This window comes from Trichogramma pretiosum, unplaced genomic scaffold (assembly GCF_000599845.2).
Source record: "Trichogramma pretiosum strain Unisexual culture from Peru unplaced genomic scaffold, Tpre_2.0 scaffold28, whole genome shotgun sequence".
Taxonomy (NCBI): Eukaryota; Metazoa; Arthropoda; class Insecta; order Hymenoptera; family Trichogrammatidae; genus Trichogramma; species Trichogramma pretiosum.
The window spans coordinates 1,273,445-1,291,055 of NW_019641710.1; the positions used below are offsets into that span (position 1 = coordinate 1,273,445).

Consider the following 17,611-nt stretch of genomic DNA (forward strand, 5'->3'; position numbering starts at 1 on the left):
TTTGGCCGTAGAGCGATATACGCGGTGCATCGTATTCACACATGGGATAGCATGGTCCGGATCGGCGCGTAAAGGTGAAATGAAAACTCGCTGCGAATCGGCTAACGCAGAGCTCTTCGCGCCTCGAAAACTGACGGCTCGCGATGTGTATCGAGAGAAAAAATCTTCCAAAGTCCAATTAACGACGATTCATCCATCACCCGTGTGTACGTACGCTCGCGCTATTAATTGCAATTTTTTTTTCATTTTATTTATTTATTTTTTTCTTTAGAAAGCTCTCGCGTATACGTAGCGTGGCAAAAATTTCAATTATTATAAATGCGCGCAGCAGCTCTCTCGTTCGAGGCACGCGCAGCGGTGATAAAATAAAAAAGGAAAAAAAGTTAAGTAAATAAAATTAACGAAGGAACAATGGAAACCGCGAGCCGCGTCCAACGACGGTCAATTGCCGCATCCCGCGCGCCCGAGCTCGCGCTCAACGCTCTGATTGTCGAAACGCGCGTGCGCGACGACGACTATTATTCGTGAAAACGAAAAGATAATACGATCGAGCGAGAGTATACTATATATATAAGTACCTATAAGCTGCAGTGCAGAGTGCAATCTCGTTACGGCTATTGAACGGCGGAAAGCCAATAACAGAAAATACGCGCCTTTTCTTTTTTCCATGTAGTACTTTTAGCGGGTGTTGACTCTCGCGTCTTTGCTAATATTTCAATCGATACGTATAGTACTCGCTTCGAACGACGACCAAATACCACCGCTAACCTGGCTGGCTTTCCAATATTTTTGCATTTACATCCGCAGAGCAAATCCTTGTGGCTCGTGCGTACGCGTATACGCGCAGTGGCTATGCGAGTATTTAAGCGTACATACAAGTGTCCGCGATATGGTTTCGGATAACGAGTGCGTATTATAGTCGCGCAAAGACGCACACCTCGTGCGCTCGTGCATGATGCTATACATGCATGCGTTCTCGTGTAGCCATGCTACCACACACACGCATGTCTAATCGGATCATCAAGTGGACGAGCTATGCTGCTTTTTGCCTCCTCGCAGCAGCAGCCGCAGCTCTCGAGATCGCTCGCGTGCAATTTTTTCAGCCGCAATGCCAGCAAAAACCGCGCTTGCATATACGCGTACGTCATTTTTTCAATCGGATGCGATATCGCTTCTTTGAAAGTAATTAAGCGCGCACCATGATTTTGCTCTACATGCCCGCGCCCGTTTTTCCTCTCTTCGCCATTGAATTTGGATTATAACGCGCGCCTGAAATGGGCTCGAAAAATCTAGTTTAAGCAGCATTGCGTGACCGCGCACGGCTTTTTATGTATGATATGTATATATGTTAGGCGCGCGTATCGGGTGCACCGATTATTCTCATCCGCCTCTGTTCGATCCACTTGAGATTCGAACGAATTTGCACTCCGGGTAGGCCATAAAAAACGGGAGAAATTTCGATCCGAGGCACGTTTGATTTTCGTTTATGACCCGAGCGCCGGACGGGCGGCTTTTCGATTTCGATCGGTCACAGTCCCGCAGTCGAATATTCACGATCGGCCGATCTGGAAAAGAAAATCGAATTAGACTACGACGTCTGGCGAACGTAAAAATTCGGACTCGTTTCTTTCGCCGATAAATAAAAGTGAAAGAAAAAAAAGCATTCGACGCGATGCTTTTGAGTAAAAACAAAATACTGCTTTGTTATAACGAGCGTACAGTACGTATATATGTAACGAAAGATGTGTATACACAGCGTTGTCGGTATATAGGTGTATATATATCAACATCATTTGGCTGAGAGGTTCGCTCGTAAGGAAAGTCACGAAAGCGTGGAAATAAGCCACTTACTTAGGCAACTCCGCATAGATAGACGTATAGACGTACACGAACACATGCACACAGACGAACGCGCCAAGCAATATATATCCCCCATGCAGACAGCAGTTTTAAGCTTCCACAATGGCCGGTATTACGCTTCGCGGGCTATATAATATATCTATATTGTTTTTATATGCACGTGAACTCTCCATTCCGATTGCTCTACAACTCGTTCTCTGCAAACTTTGGTGTTTTTTTCTCGTATTAAATGTACCAATGAATTCGTATCGTAGTTGGCTGTGCAACCTTTGATTTCATTACGTTCCGTTCTCAATTTGGAAAAATATGGCACGAAAAAAGCTACGATCCTTAATCAATGCAATGGGAAAATAATTCTATTAATTTATCAATCAAATTGATCCTCCTTGAAATATCCAATAGAAAAGAAATTCCTTTCTCGACAAGACAAAGTTATTACTTTCGGGACGAAACACCCATCAGTGAAATTGGAAGGATAAAATTTCCATTATAGCTCATGAGACTATCGACCGGCTCATGTCCTTGCTCTTCGATAATTACAATGATATCTAATGACTATACGCACACGCGGAAGGTTTATGTTACACTTATACAAAGGCTCGAACTCTAGGCTCACCTTTTTCTATTCCGCATCGTTAGTCGGTATACGCTCACATTCGCAGGAAAAAAAAACGAGGCGATGCTCGCGCATTGCAACTTCGAGTTTAGAATAGAAATAGAGAGAGAGGGGGGAGGGGAAAAAAAGGGAAACCGTACGCAGGAAGTGGCGATAATATCTTTTCTTACACCTGCGGCGATATAGCGCTGTTTACTTGTAATTTTAAACTTTTCCACGTTAAAGCCACGAGCACATAGCCACACAAACGAGCTTCTGTATTATATACGCGAACGCAGCAGGAGGGAGAGGGGACAAACATACTAATGAACTTTTTTGCAATAAGGAGAAAAAATTGAGTTATATACGCCGCGTCATCGACTGCTGAACAATACTCGGCTAGGCGGTATTAAAATGCGTCCTATAAGTGTCATGGTAATAGGAAAAAGGCACTTTTGTCACAATATCGTTATGGCTTATAAAGTCGCTTTATTTTTTTACTGGAAGTAATCATCGTTTTATTTTTCCTGTAAAATGACAAAATATCCTTTTTATTCTTTTCCAAGGCAAAGAGTACAGCTTTCGATATTTCGAGGCAGAGCTATAGATAAACGAAAATCTACTTTGTTTTCGACTCGTTGAATCTCTAAATCTTCGACGGCTTGCAGCGAAAACTTTATATAATAGACAGGGTGACAAAAAGAAAACAATTTTTAGTTTCTATGATTATAGTTTCCAACAAATCTCCTCAGTTCAGATGTATGTGTAACTAATTTCGTTGAATTGAAAATCGTTATAAATATCCTTTTTTATCAATATTATTCGCAGCGAAAACCGATTGACACTGAAGTCAATCTTCTCTAGATCTTTCTCGAGTCGGATATTTGACTACCGAGTACGTAGTACTCTCATCTGCCGCTACGTGGCCCCTTCAAAATTTGTCTACGTCTTAGACATGCTCATTTGAAACCCTCAAGAGAAAGAGTAAAGTTCAGAATATAATTTTCTATAAGAATCCTTTTTATATCATAAAAAGCCTTTATTGATGTTTAACATTAAAAGCCGCTACTAGGCTGAACTAAATAACTATTGTATACGGCTAGTGGTAACATGGGCGTCTGCTTAAACTATTTACAAATATGAAAGCCATGCTGTGCACCCATTTGTAACTACCCCCACAATGAAGACCTATTATCAAACTAAAAACTTGTAAATCGAACTTGGTTTAATAGATAATAAATGCAGTTTATTTCAATAGGATTTACCGTTTCCTTTTCGAAAAAACTCATTCCACATACATACATAAATGAAATTATAAGTGAAAAAACAATTGGCAAAAGTCTATTTTAGACCCATCACAGAGCTTCTTCTATAAGGAAGAAAAAAAAAAGAAAAAAAGGAAAGAAAAACTGTCGGCGCGAGATACACGGGTCGGTTATGAGCGATTTCACTGCGTTTTTCCTTGACATATCTAGAAAATTGAAGAGACAACTAAAAAAAGTGTTATAGAATGGAAGTCGCGCAATGGTTGCGACACTCTTTGCGCGAGCCCGAGAGCGAAGAAAAACAGAGATAAAGAGAGAGAGAGAGAGAAGTCCCGCGAGTAGTACCGAGAGGGAAAGAGAAAGAAGAAAAGAGAGACGGGACGATCCTCGCGCAATATCCTGCAGCAAAGCTACCTCTAAGCATACTTTATTCTATACATGTATATACACACATACACACGTTCATATAAGAAAGCGCGACTCTTTCGTGACTCTAATTTGGGCATTACGTACACCCTCGCCTGCGCTGCAGCTATGCTGTTGTTGTTATTGTTGCTATACTTGCACCTATGTTCCTATATACACGTATATAATCGCGCCAGCAGTGCAGTTTTCTCCAGAACGAAAAGGAGACTTTAATGCCGCGCTGATTGTTCCAATTAAATCGGACAGGCCCGTTTGCGCGAGCGACTCCACTACCGTATATTGTTGCACGGAGGCGGACAACTTGTCAATCCTTTGACACTTTTATTTTCGCCTCGCTCGCAGCTTATAATATACAAAATGGATCGATAAGGTGAAATTTTCGATTCGATCGCTTTTGCTGACTTTACGTAAGGTATTTCGGACTCGATATCCAAATCATGCCGCCGATAGAACTGTCGAAATTATATAGCCTCGCGCGTGTGCGTGCGTGCAGTATAACGTATATGTACGCAAGGTTGTATGGTCAATCGAGAGATGCCGAAATAATTGGGCTTGGATGATTGCTTCGGGCCAAAATTCACTCGGATCGTAATAACGAGATTAGTGGCTTTCATCAACTTACTCGATGCAGCGTGGAAAAAAGTGTATTATTCGATTACGCCGAGTCGTAAGCTTCGTATAATACACAATTGCGCGCCTGAAGAAATGTCGCACAAATGACAAGAAACAAATTGATGCTCGCACAATAGATAGAATCAATGATTAGTATCGGTCCTAAAATCGTGTTCATCGTTTTTCACGACGCGCAATTCTCGGTTACAGCCACATAATCTCGCTCGTACTTGAGGCTTAATTTGGAAAAAGGACGAGACGAGCTGCGCACGGCGTTTATTGATTCAATCTGGAGAAAGATGCGCGATCGGATACGATCGTCGCGAGAAACGATGTTAAAGCAAATTGCGGTGCTAGACGCGAGCGCATTATGTACACGTGTACAATTTAATTAGCCGCACCGAGGTATATACGCGCAAGTCAATATTGCGCAATTCATATGTACATGCGCATATAATGCGCACGAAAAATGTGTATGTATGTATGCTCAATAAGGCAGCCTACACTCTCGGCGCGCATACTCGAATGTAATTAGCTGAAATAATCCTTGGTGTTGTTTCACACTCGCGCGGCGGCAGCGGCTGATGCTGCAATTAGCGCTCCCAATGCAATTGTGTGGAGATCGCTCGCGGCGTCTGAAACAGCGCGACCGGGGCGATATACCTTAGCTATGGGTGATCGAGTGACGGTCGCGGGGGATAGAAAAAAAGCGCACGAACGCCGGCAGGTTTACACGGACAAATTGTCCCGCGAGCGAAGCGACACGATCCGGCACAGGCGAGCTTTCTCAATCCATATAGCCAGTCTGGCATTACCCAAAGGAAGTAATATAGTAATGGCCCAAATTAGGCTCGCGTACGCGCATTTATAATTATACATAGATGGTGGGGCGCGCCACTTGAGCTCCGACTCGGGTAAGTCGACTTTTCCGCGCGTACCCATACACTTGCAAGCCTCGAATGGCGAATTTCCCATGGAGCGCATCGAGAGCTTCGTATAGCTCTCATCTCTTCCGGCGCGCACACGACGAGCAGCTCGCGCGCCGTGCGATGCTATCGCTTAACTCGGATCTATGTTTTTTTTTCTCCTCCTCCGCTCGGCTCGGCGAGAATCGCGATGGTAACGATCAACAGCTGCCTAAAAGTGCAGCAGCTCAACTGCTTGGCTTATATGCATTATGGCGCAAAGTAGCTCGCGCGCTCTACTTTTTCTCATCACGAAGGCGCGCACATAATGCGTATACTCTGCAGCCTGCTACACGTTACGTTGCACAACTGTGCTGCTGTCTGTGTGCGATAGATATAACGCTGTATACTTACGAGGCTGTGGCGATAAAAGTACACGTGCGCGCCCGCGCGCATTTTACCCGGTTTCGGTGCCGAGCGCCGCACGATATTTGATTGTTGCGTTCCACTTGAAGCGATGAATCTCGGGCGCGATACCACCTATTGTGTGCCCGTGTACGCGTCTTATATTACGACTTTGCGAAAAGCCCCATTATAAAGCCTAAAAAGATTTACGAGCCAGGGAGAGATTTTCTTTTTTCGCAAAGCCAGAAATAGCTTTTAATCGCGCCGCGTTGACGCTTCCGGACGCGATAAGCCAAAGCCAAGCGTACTTTGAATTCGCGATCTATATACATTGTTCCCAGCCGCCTTGGCAAGATCCTCCGCGATGAAAGATCCTGATTTCTCGGGCGGATCGAGCTGCTGCGACTACTCCGAGCTGGGGGAGCTTTTGTGTATTCTGGTAGAAATCGAGAGCTGTGGCCCGCGCGATATGTTTATGCCATTTCGTTACGTACGGACGGTCGATCGGTATGTTATTAATATTTTATATGCGTGCGTCGAGGTATGTACTTACATCGATCGTTGCCTCGGCGTTGTGTGCGCACGTGTGAGTCGTTATACGCGCCGCGTCGTTACGTAAAAAGTCTGCCAAAGTACATTGCACATTGGCGTGTGTGTACGTGTGCCTGTGCGTGCATAAGCACGAGCCAACTATCTGCACTGTCCACGAAAACGAGGCTCGTAACGATGGCGGCTCGCGTGACTCGAAGCTGCGACGAAGATATCTCGCAGCCGAGAAAACACTCGCCGTGCATTTTGGTATAAGACGTACTCCAGCTGCAGTTCGCAGATAGATGCGCGTGACGACTTAATTAGGTGAAATGTTGCCTCTGTGCAAACACACCACGAACATGTATCCTACCTAAGCGCAATTTTATAATACATTTTGTGTCACGCATCTGCAATCATGAATGCCACATTACGGTTGTCCGACGAGCTGCCATCCATCTCTCTCTCTCTCTCTCTCTTTCGACGTTACGTTCCCTTTTTCCGTGCTAGCCACTCGTTTCCTTGAAATTCTATTTTTACGCTATAGAAAAGAAAAATTCAACCGTAAGCATAATATGCAAATTGACAGCGGATGCGAGCACGTGTTTATGTATAGCGATGACGTTCGACGTGGTCGATGCTCGTCCCGCGACGCCTCCGATGGTCGAAATGATTATAATTAGCACCAGCGAGACTCTTCGATTGTCATCGACTGGCGCGTGAAAGGTGACGCACTTTTATTATTGCGAATATTCGCCTCGAGCGAGCGATGATTATTTATCGAAGCGCTTCGGAGTCGCGAAACGAAAGCCAAGCCCTCGAGCTGCCTCGATAATCCGAGCCGAGGAATAATGCCTGCTGTCCAGAAAAGTCCAGGCTCTTTATTAGCAGCAGCAGCCGATGCATCGCTGAAACGTCAAACTTTCAAGTTATCCAATTTTTCACTCCTTTCTTTCCCGCATTCGAACGTGCGAGACGCGCAAAGTCGACGCACATCCTCTTACTCATCGGAGGAAAACGACACCGCGTGTAAGCGCGACTGAATTGCTCATCGCCATCGCCCGCGTGTACATTTCCGACAAAAGTCAATTGCCGCGAACACAGACACTTTCTCCAAATAGTTCCACCGAGTCGTATACCTACGTAATGCTGCGACTTTTTTTTCTCGATTAGATAATTGTACACGGCCGTTGTGTGCGTACGTATTATACGCGGATTGATTGTCATTCTCGTCGAGTAATTTCTGTAATTTCAGAGGATAAATATAAATAAATAACAGTCTTCCGCTACGAAAGCGCGAAAAGTTGATGTGTTATTATACATGGGAAGCTCATTATAAAGTACCGTAGCCCCAATGGGATTATGCGATTGATATTTACGAGTATGAAAATGTGCATACCGCGCGAGTTGGGCGAATTATCTAGAGGAAATGTTTCTCGCTCGTCTCTCGAGCCGTATATATATGCGTCGAGGCGCAAGCATCGGCAAAAAATCCCGCGACGAGACCTTTGGCGAAAGAAAGAAATTAAGCCGCTACAATGCATCGATCAAAGCCCGAGAATATGATGAAAGTCTATGGCAAATATATTCATTATCCTTTATAATACTGTATGCCTGTGGGATATAATACAGTTGAATTTTATGATTCGGTAGACCTAAATAGACGCGCTGTCATGCTCGGTATTGTTCATTGAAAAAGTAGAGCAATTAATGACGAGGCGAACTCGATTTTTCGACTTTATCGTTTGAGCTAGAAAAAAAATGAAACAAGCGATTATTACACAATCTGTATTTTCGATCGATTATTTGAGGTACGGTGCGCACGATGTATATCGACGTATTGCATCAAGATCGAACGGGATTCGATGCTTCTTGGCATCGTCCTACGATCTCTATAATAAATTTTCGATATATATCAATCTTTCTATGTACAGATCTCATTTTGTTGGTACACTGTGCACAGCCAATGTTACCCACGTATAAGATACACAATAAATACTTATCCAGAGGTACAGAGTGTATCGACTAGTACATTGCGTTAGTCGCTCAAGTTTTTCCTTTATCTCCACATAATACGTATAGTACTCGCATAAATTATATGCAGCTGGAAAATAGGCGTACGAAACAATTCTAACTCATACGAGCGTGTACACGCGTCTCTGTTGCTGATCGCGTACGCAAGGATACCTACTCGTTTTATCTGCGCGCATTGTGTTCTCCACTCGAAACACACCGGACATGCCTTTTTTGCATGGGGTGCGCGAGATTTACTAGGCGCGATAAGCCTCCATGTACATCGAAACGCAACTACTCGGAAACCCGATTTATCATTGCGACGATTAATTAAGCTCCGAGAGGTAACGCTTGTCAATTCTCAAAATCAATTGCTCAAGTACGCTATAAGCAACGCGAGCGCGGGTACTATATGTAGCAACGGCGAAGAAAGTGAAAATAAATATGCATTGATTGTTTCTGGAAAATTAAAATTCTTTTTTTTTTATTGATTTTTTTGTTTATTTATTTTGACGACATTCCAAATCCAAATTGTGACAATTGTTTCGAGGCATGTGAAAAAAATTATACAAGCTAGTCAATTTTCTCCATCGCCAAACAAATGCGATGTAAATCTTCGTTCTTCAGATTCTCGATGATCGTTTCACAGCAGAGAATCGGCAACTGATAGCCCGTCAGCTCTAAGAAATAATTCAGTGTCCATCGCCGGAAAAATCCTCTGGACATTATTTCGCACAGATGCACCGCACAAGCCTCACTGGGCCTCTCGGGGAGCTCAAGCAATTTTGTCGAGCACGCGAACTTCAAGTAGTCCGCATATGTAACTATTTTTGACGCCTGTTCAGGTCGAGACTGGATCAAATCGTAGAGCGACAGACTCGAATTCATCATTATCTCTTTCGCTTCTATCGCAAACTCCTCGTGGTCATACCAACGTTTTTCAAGGTCCGCCGACTTCTCGAATAATCTGTGCTGCGCGAAAAATTTCATGATCATCGAGGCATCTCTTCGGCTCAGTTCGTATCCTCTTCTGTCGAGGCTATCGACTACGGCCAGCGTGCGAGGCACTATGTTCATTGTAAAATGTGCTATGATAAAAATTGAATAACTACCAAAATCATCATAATCATCTTGGTTTAATTCCTTGCCAAAGTAACTCTCAGTGGGAAAAACGAAACTAGATAGATCAGCAGCATGATCCAAGAGTACATCAACAGTTTCGGGCGCGAGACTCGCCACGGCCCATTGCAGCGGTGTCCGGCCCAACTTGTCCCGGGCATCGATCTTAAGCGGCTGATATTTGTCGTTGCTGAATTCGAACAACATCTTCGCCAGATAATCGTGGTTGCCTTTCTTGCAAATAATATGCAGAGGTGTTGAACCGCCTTTGTTGGCTAAATTAGGGTCCGCGCCGTTTTTCAAGAGCAATTCGAGCTCCTCCTTGAATCCAAAGTTCAAAGCCAAATGTAGGGGCGAATCACCCGTTTTCGGCACGAGACAATTGGGATCTTGGCCGAGCTCGAGGAATTTGCGGACTACATCGTCACAGGCGAATGCGCAGGCCACGTGAAAATGCGTGAAACCAAATTCGTCGGTGTAATTCACGTCGAACCTGTCGTATATTTTAAATAGTTTATCGATGATGTAAGTGTTGGCAGTTCTAGCCGCATGATGCACTGGTGTGGTACGACGAGACGACGGCTTGCCGTATTTATCGACGTCTGGCTCGTCTATGTAACCGCTTCTGATCACGAAATCGATGAGTGGTTTTGGCTCAATCACTTTGTCATCGGAATTCACAGACTTTTTGAGAAGCCAATCGATTTCTTCGGGCCGAAAAATTTCTTTGAAATCTGGAAGTTGGCCCTCCCAATTTTCAATTAAAGGCACTAGTTGGTCAAAAAGTTGGACTCGCTCTCTTTCAATCTCCCAATCGACGTTCTCTCGCATGGTTTTCAATTCCTTCAAACAATTCACGTCGTTGGCCATCGTTCGGCAAACTCGCACAATCACAATCGTTCACGAGTTGAGATTTTTTTTCACGAAAAATCACTTGGCTGCAGTTAATGCGTTTTCCCTTTGTTCGCGCTGCGGCGTTGTAACGTGCACTGAGCTGAAGTCAACGTGAACACGAACGATCGCGCGCGATTTCGAGCAAAACAAAGACGCCCTCTGACGCTAGTCTGCCGCTCGCTTTGATGGCTGATGCACGTTAAAACGAGTCGCGACTACACGACACGAGCGTGGCGATAAATGTAATTCCACTGGTTGATGAATGAAACTCGATGTGATTGCTGATCTATTATATATTTGGCCAATTAGCAGTTACATCCTAGGTAACGGCAAACCAGACACATTTTTTTGGCCACAGCCACTGAGCAGCTCGTGCTTCCGCCTACGTCCATTTTTATTTTCGTAAATCTATCGCGAAAAGCCTTTGTGTCTTATCTCGTTGCATGTGTCCGAGAGAAAGGTCAATAGCCATGCTTTCGTGATAAAAATTTACTCGAACCACACTCTGTGACTAGTCTACTGTGGTGATTTCTCAGGCTGTACTCAACGACCCAATAAAACATTTAAAACAATCGATTCAAACTTTAAAGCAATTTTGGGCACAGCACTCCTGAGATATCCCGGCTCATATTACGCCAAAAAAGTTCGATTCTCGCGAAAACTTTATTTTTCGTATCTGCATGAATACGTTTATTTTTGTTCTGTGGACGCTTAGCTCGGCATTGCGAGATCAAACGCTGCACCTATGATCGCAGTGAAACTCATTATTTGACTAATCACGGCCGAGTGCGCGCACTATGAAAAAACTAATTCGACGGACGCGTAAGTACTCGTCCGTTCCATTTTCTCGTCGGTTAATATATTTTCTCAATTTTTTCAAATGCGCCGAGAGAAAAATCCTTGCCAGCGCGGGATACGCGCGCATCGTGAAAATATCCTATAAATAGAAACTCGTATCATCCCGAGGCGTACACACAAGCACACACACACGTGCACGGCCGCTAACACAATAAATGCCGCGAGTAAACGCTAATACTTTTTGCCTTCAATTGCGAAACTTTCGCAAGCCGCCCGCTGCCGCTACTCGGTTTGCGCTGCGGTGAGCTCACGCATAGTTATATCCCGCAGTCCCTTTTTTATAAATCGCGCGCTACTATATGCTGCTGACTTTTCCCCGCGCTCATCGGTCTGATGATCCACCTCTTCGTTGTCTTCAGTCGCCTCGTAGCGTTCACAGTTTTTTTTTGCATTTTTTTGCCGTTAATCTCTTTTATAGTGTCTTTCCCTACATCTCGTCACAATAAAGCCACGCCAAGTCCATTATCGCAGTATCCAAAGCGTGTCAGTTCCACAAAGTCAAGAATGCGTGCGTGCGTTTGTGCAGTGTGCATAGCGGTTCGCAAGATTTTTCTTCTCATTTTTTTGTGCGCGTCTCCGTCTCTCTCTCTCTCTCTCTCTCTCTGCCTTTCGTTCTTGGCGTTGTCTCGCCGTCTTTGATTCTACGAGATCGTAATGTCGTTTTTTTTTCAACTCCATAAAACGTAATGTCAGAAGTCGAGGCCACGCAAGTTCGCGTGTCGAATGCCCAATGTGTATCAAGTACAGTATACGAAATCAAATTGGAACTTTGCAATAAAACAACAGCTATTAATTCAACGCTCATCGTGCCCTCATGTATTGTATTTTACTGTTCGAAATCGTCAAGTCAATTACTCAAAACGTGGAGCAAGTCAAATTAATGAAAACGAGCGAGTCTTATAACTTCGATGTATTTATGTGAAAACATATTTTATAGAGTGGCAATCGCGGCTGACGTCTTTCTTTTCGTATCACGTGCTTCCTCCGTTTGGACTGTTATCATCTTTCCTTTTCCATCGCGTATAACCACTCGCAAACAGTTGCTTTCGGTTGAAATTTTACTTTTCTCCGAGTTAACAGTTATTGCCCCCCTCGGGCTAGACGCATTTCTTCAACATCTCGCGGCTCATTATCCATCACAATATAGCGAGTCGTAGTGCGCCGCGCGGCACACGTGAGTGCAAATTCAGTGTAATTACACGCGTACGCGCAAATTTGCGTGGAAAAGGCATCAAGAGTCAAGAAAAAGCGTCGGAAGCGATGAAAACTCACAATCAAATTCGAGTCTACGTATACCACTCCCATTCATTCATGGGAATCTTGAGCGTACGTATAATACACGTATAAATACGATCTGCTGCGGTTTCCAATTGCAAGTCCGCGTTCGCACTATATACGCGTCTGTGGGTGCGTAGGGCTTACACGTATGTAGCATAAAAATATATGCATTGCGCGCGTACGAGTCGTGAACACGATTACATATTGCCTTTTGCGGTAGAGATCATCGTCACTGCGTAGTCAACCCAGTGCAGTATATCCTTCTGCAAATGATCCTCTTTCAAGTCATTATTGTTTCCGAAGCGCCCGAGAATTTACCGAAAAATCGATATTAGCCGCTTGCTTATACACATCGGAGAAAAATAAAAACATTCTCGTATAATTCACATCGATAAGCCGCGGTTCGCGCACAAATTTGCGTCAATGCATAAATGAATTAGCTGAATCGATAACATTGTCAATATGCACGAAAGTGTAGGTACGTGTTGCGATAATACACGTGCATACACGACTCTTTTTTTGTCGCTGTCGTTCATTGACGTAATACTTCTCGTTTCCGAACTTTTATTTTAATTCGCTGCAGACTGTAAATATTGTGACTACTTGTGCCCGAGCTATTACATTAACGGCTGCCTCACTCATAAATTGACATAACACGCGGCTCTCGATCGTCGCGCGGTATGAGTAACAGCTCGTCTATATACACAATACTGTTATCCGTGTCACGAGGTAGGCACACAATGCGATATCGAAAAGTCGTTTCGCTCAATTTCTGGGTCACACAAAAAATCCTTTTTAATGTTCCTCCACTTGACTCGGCCGATGCGTACACGTATATACACCGTAGATGTGTGTTTTTTCTGTCAATTTATGCTACGCGCAGTGGCGCTCCGTGTTTTTGTTCTGCGTCGTTTGAAATTGTGCACGCTTACCGTTAGACGAGTGAAATTCATTACGTAAGAATGTTTTTTTCTTTTTCTTAACAACCGAAGAGCCAAAGCGTGTCGTCTCGGCGCTTATTTACTCGCTATATAATTTCTTCGAGCCCAGAGTGCGAATGTATTATATACGCAAGTAATATACACAATACAGGCAGCTATATAATAAGCACCGTTCACAATTAAGTTTACGCGAAAAGAAGGAGAGAGAGAGAAAAAAACTGCTGAGCATACAATGACAGCTCGAGTTGGCGATGATGAAACTACGAAATATCGATACAGTAACTTTATTGAGCCGGCTCAGCTGTGCTAATTGTTCACCGAGGCTAATAATCTCCTACATAACTGAGACTCGAAACGCCCGAGACAAAGTAAGCGTATATTTTTTATAATCATAACATTGGACAATTTACACCAGTCTAAGATGCAATCTTATTTTTAGTTGATTTTTTCCTGAAATTCTACAATCCTCAACACCTATACATTCTATACGCGATTCGTTAAATGATTTATAAGGTGAAAAAATGTCGCTCAGAGAAAATATTTCATCGGCACTTAATTCCAAGTGACATAATGTGTCATTTCGAGCGACAACCGAAATCTTGTCTCACAAGCTATCTCTCAACTTGTTTAACACGAGTTTCACGCGTTACAACGTGAAATAACAGAGATATATACGTACACACAAGAAAAGTCGGTGTGTGCCTTGTCCTTGTTTCCATGCGCGAACGACGCTTGAACACTATGTATTTTCTAAAGTTTATGAAATGTACTAATGTGTCCCCGTGGGCACTTTACTTACAGCTCGACGCTACTAACGCAGCAGCACCATTGCTGCTTTGTAATGACGATATAATTTCACGCTGATACGCGACCTGGCTAGCTCTTTCCCTAATTATTCGCTCAAGTAAGAAAAAAAACCAGCAGCAGCGTACGTCAGGCGCATTTTCGCAACTGTCCCGTATGTGTACATACGCACGTACGATTCTGATGCACACGCCAGTTAAATTCGCGGTGACTAGAATTAAATTCACTGCCGAGCACGAAGTACTCTCATCTGCCGCTACGTGTCACCTTCAAAATTCGTCTACCTCTTAAGCATGCTTATTTGAAACCTCCAAGAGAAAAAGTTAAGTTCAGTACATAAAGGAATGTAGCGTATATTGACAAAGTTAAGTTTTTCGTTCGTTATCCTGTGATGTTGCAAATTTACGACAGCTTTATTTTTATTTTATTGATTTTAAGGCAAATTTAAGTGAACGGTGTGAGTTTAAATTTAAAATCTTTTCTTTTTCAAACTGTCGAAACTTTTAATCTCAATCCACTATTGATTAATTACTTAACTATGATAGTAATGAAATCAAATATATTAAGACGGGTTGGGAAAAGGAGATTACACTGGTGCGGGAGTCTATGCCAAGACGATTGCAAGTAAGATTTCTTGCGCAAATCTCCGCCAAAGGGGCAGCATTGCGCCGGTCGATTGTGAATTTTGAACATGCACAAGAAAGAGAGATTGTTTCGAATAGATTTCCGCTGAAAAATCACGCTGTGTAAACGAACCAAGCGGCCAGTCGGTCAGCCGGATGCGGCAAGTCATTATTCTGCAATCTATTAAATGAATTAATCGATTTGTCGAAGACGACAAAAGCCATCGTAATTAAAATAATATAATACTTACAGTTTTTCAGACGATTTTTTCGTCGATTCGTCGCATTTTTCAAGGTAGCCGTCAGCATCACAGTCTGTGTTTAAAATCGATGTAGGCTTGACAGGTGCCTACTTTACCCCTGACAAGGCTCAAGCGTTATAATAAATTGTGTTTGCATTATAATCTGAAATCATAACTTTATTGTTTATTCACTATATATCAAGAAGTGTAGTGGCGCGTAGTGCAATAGAGCAGTCAGCCGGCTGTGTGTAATTTGCTCAAGGCTTTTCCAATCGTTAAGAAATAATACGATATTTTTCTCTTCTCATCAGCTGATGTTATTTGCCCACCTCTCGAATGAATAATAACAATGCAGTCGGGAGCATGTATAATGCGCCATGTGCTTTATTTCCATGATATTACGTGAAAATCCGCGCGCGGACTTTCCCAAGTGTATCGTTATATTGCGATACAATTCAACGCGTGCACCTTGGTCTTGTCTACCAAGTGTGCAAAGTATGCGTGGCAGCGTCGAGGAAGCCGATCCCCTCTTTGAACTCGTGGTGCTCTGGTCGATTTATACTCGATGCACTAGCCTATGAGTATATGCATGCACATGGACGTGCACATATTTCAGCAGGTCGATTCTAGCAATATTATATTATCATAGCCCCAAGGATGGGCGTGAAAGTCTTTCGAGGCGCTAGCTTATGTAAATATAATGCATTAGACCGTTTGTACAATTAAAAGTGCAGAGATTCACGTGGGGCATCTTAGTTGATCGGCTTTGGCAGCGACTATAGTTCATCTTTACACGCAATTCTCGCTATACACACCAAAAAAAAGGCAATAAAGCAATCAGCGGTCATGATGTCCGAGAGAGAGAGAAAGAGGGTAATTCATTCGTCAAAGTCGAGAGAATTAAGTGCAGTGTGTGTGTATGTGCTTTGGCGCTGATTATCCTCGGCTATAGTCCATCTAATCGCTTGATTATTCCCTCCTTAACGACCAAGAAAATCATCTGCGTTTCTTTTCATGGCTTAAAGCTGCTGCTAAGCGATCTCAAGAAAACGCTCAAAGCATTAAACGTCGCCATGAACAACATAATCAACCTCGATTATAATACGTGTACACCGAACGTATACACCCCTTTCTCGACTCGCCGAGAAGGTGAATCTCGTGTAGCGTGGCGAATGTTTTTTTTTCTTCATTTTCTGCGACTGGCAGCGAAAGTATCTGTGCATTTCGATACTCGAGGCGCGAGTCCTTCTCTTCGCGGAAATGCTGTGCTTAAAGCCGAGTCAAGCGCAAGACTGATTTTATAACGATCCTTCGACCGACTTCTAATTCATTTTAATTATAAACGAATATCGTTGGAGCCGACGCGTGGCGGCTTTTCACCGTCGATACCGATCGCTTTGAATCGTTTTATATTGGCCGAACAATTTCAACACGTCGCGCGCATTTGTTTGAAATAACAAACAACTGCGAGAGAGAGAAAAAAAGGCAGATAAAGTAAACTCGAGTGATTGCGTAAGCTCGACACCCTCTCCTAGTTATGTACCGGAATAATCGCGGGCTGCAACAAAAACTATTCAACTCTCGAGTGCACTTTGTATAGAGGCAGCGAGCAGCAGCAGGCAATTCGTTATAGGTCTCAAAGTGCCCGTACTTGGCGCTGATGATAATAATTGCAGCTCGTAACAAAGACAATAATATTAACAACTGCTGCTAACGGTTATATGGGCAATATAATATTGTCTGTTGCGTGCAGACAAGTACCCGTAGGTAGTCGAGTACACTACACGTATATATATGCATAAAAAGGCAGCTGCCGGCAAAAAGTAACATTCGCACGGTGTCATCCGAAACATAGGTGTTTTCGCTCGATTCCCTCGCCTCGTTTTCACTTCCTCGTGCGCGTACGCGTATTGAAAATTAGCTAGAGATCTGCGCACGACCCGTGCTCGCGTGATCCCTCCCTCGCGGCTCTTCCCTATATATTCCTCGTAAGCCGCGTGTTTCTTCCTTCGTAAGCTCGTTTCATCGAGGCTCATTTTCCTGCAGCTCGAGAGAAAGTGCGCCCATATAATATTGTTTTCCTGTCATTTCTAATTTATTTTCGTTTTATTTTTCGAGCCTTGCAACACTTTGGTGCTCCTCGTCCGTTGCTCGGTCGCGCTTATGCGTCATCCTCCGCGCGCTCCGATTTCGAAAGTAAAATTAATTTTTCCGATACTTGTATAGCACAGTCGCTGCGAGCC

General features: G+C 43.6%; 1 protein-coding gene across 1 annotated transcript in view; it reads left to right on the forward strand.

The window, feature by feature from the left end:
• Positions 1-17,611, forward strand: part of LOC106659113 (bicaudal D-related protein homolog) — a 41,867-nt gene that overhangs the window by 7,272 nt on the left and 16,984 nt on the right. The gene's annotated exons all lie outside the window — the stretch shown is intronic.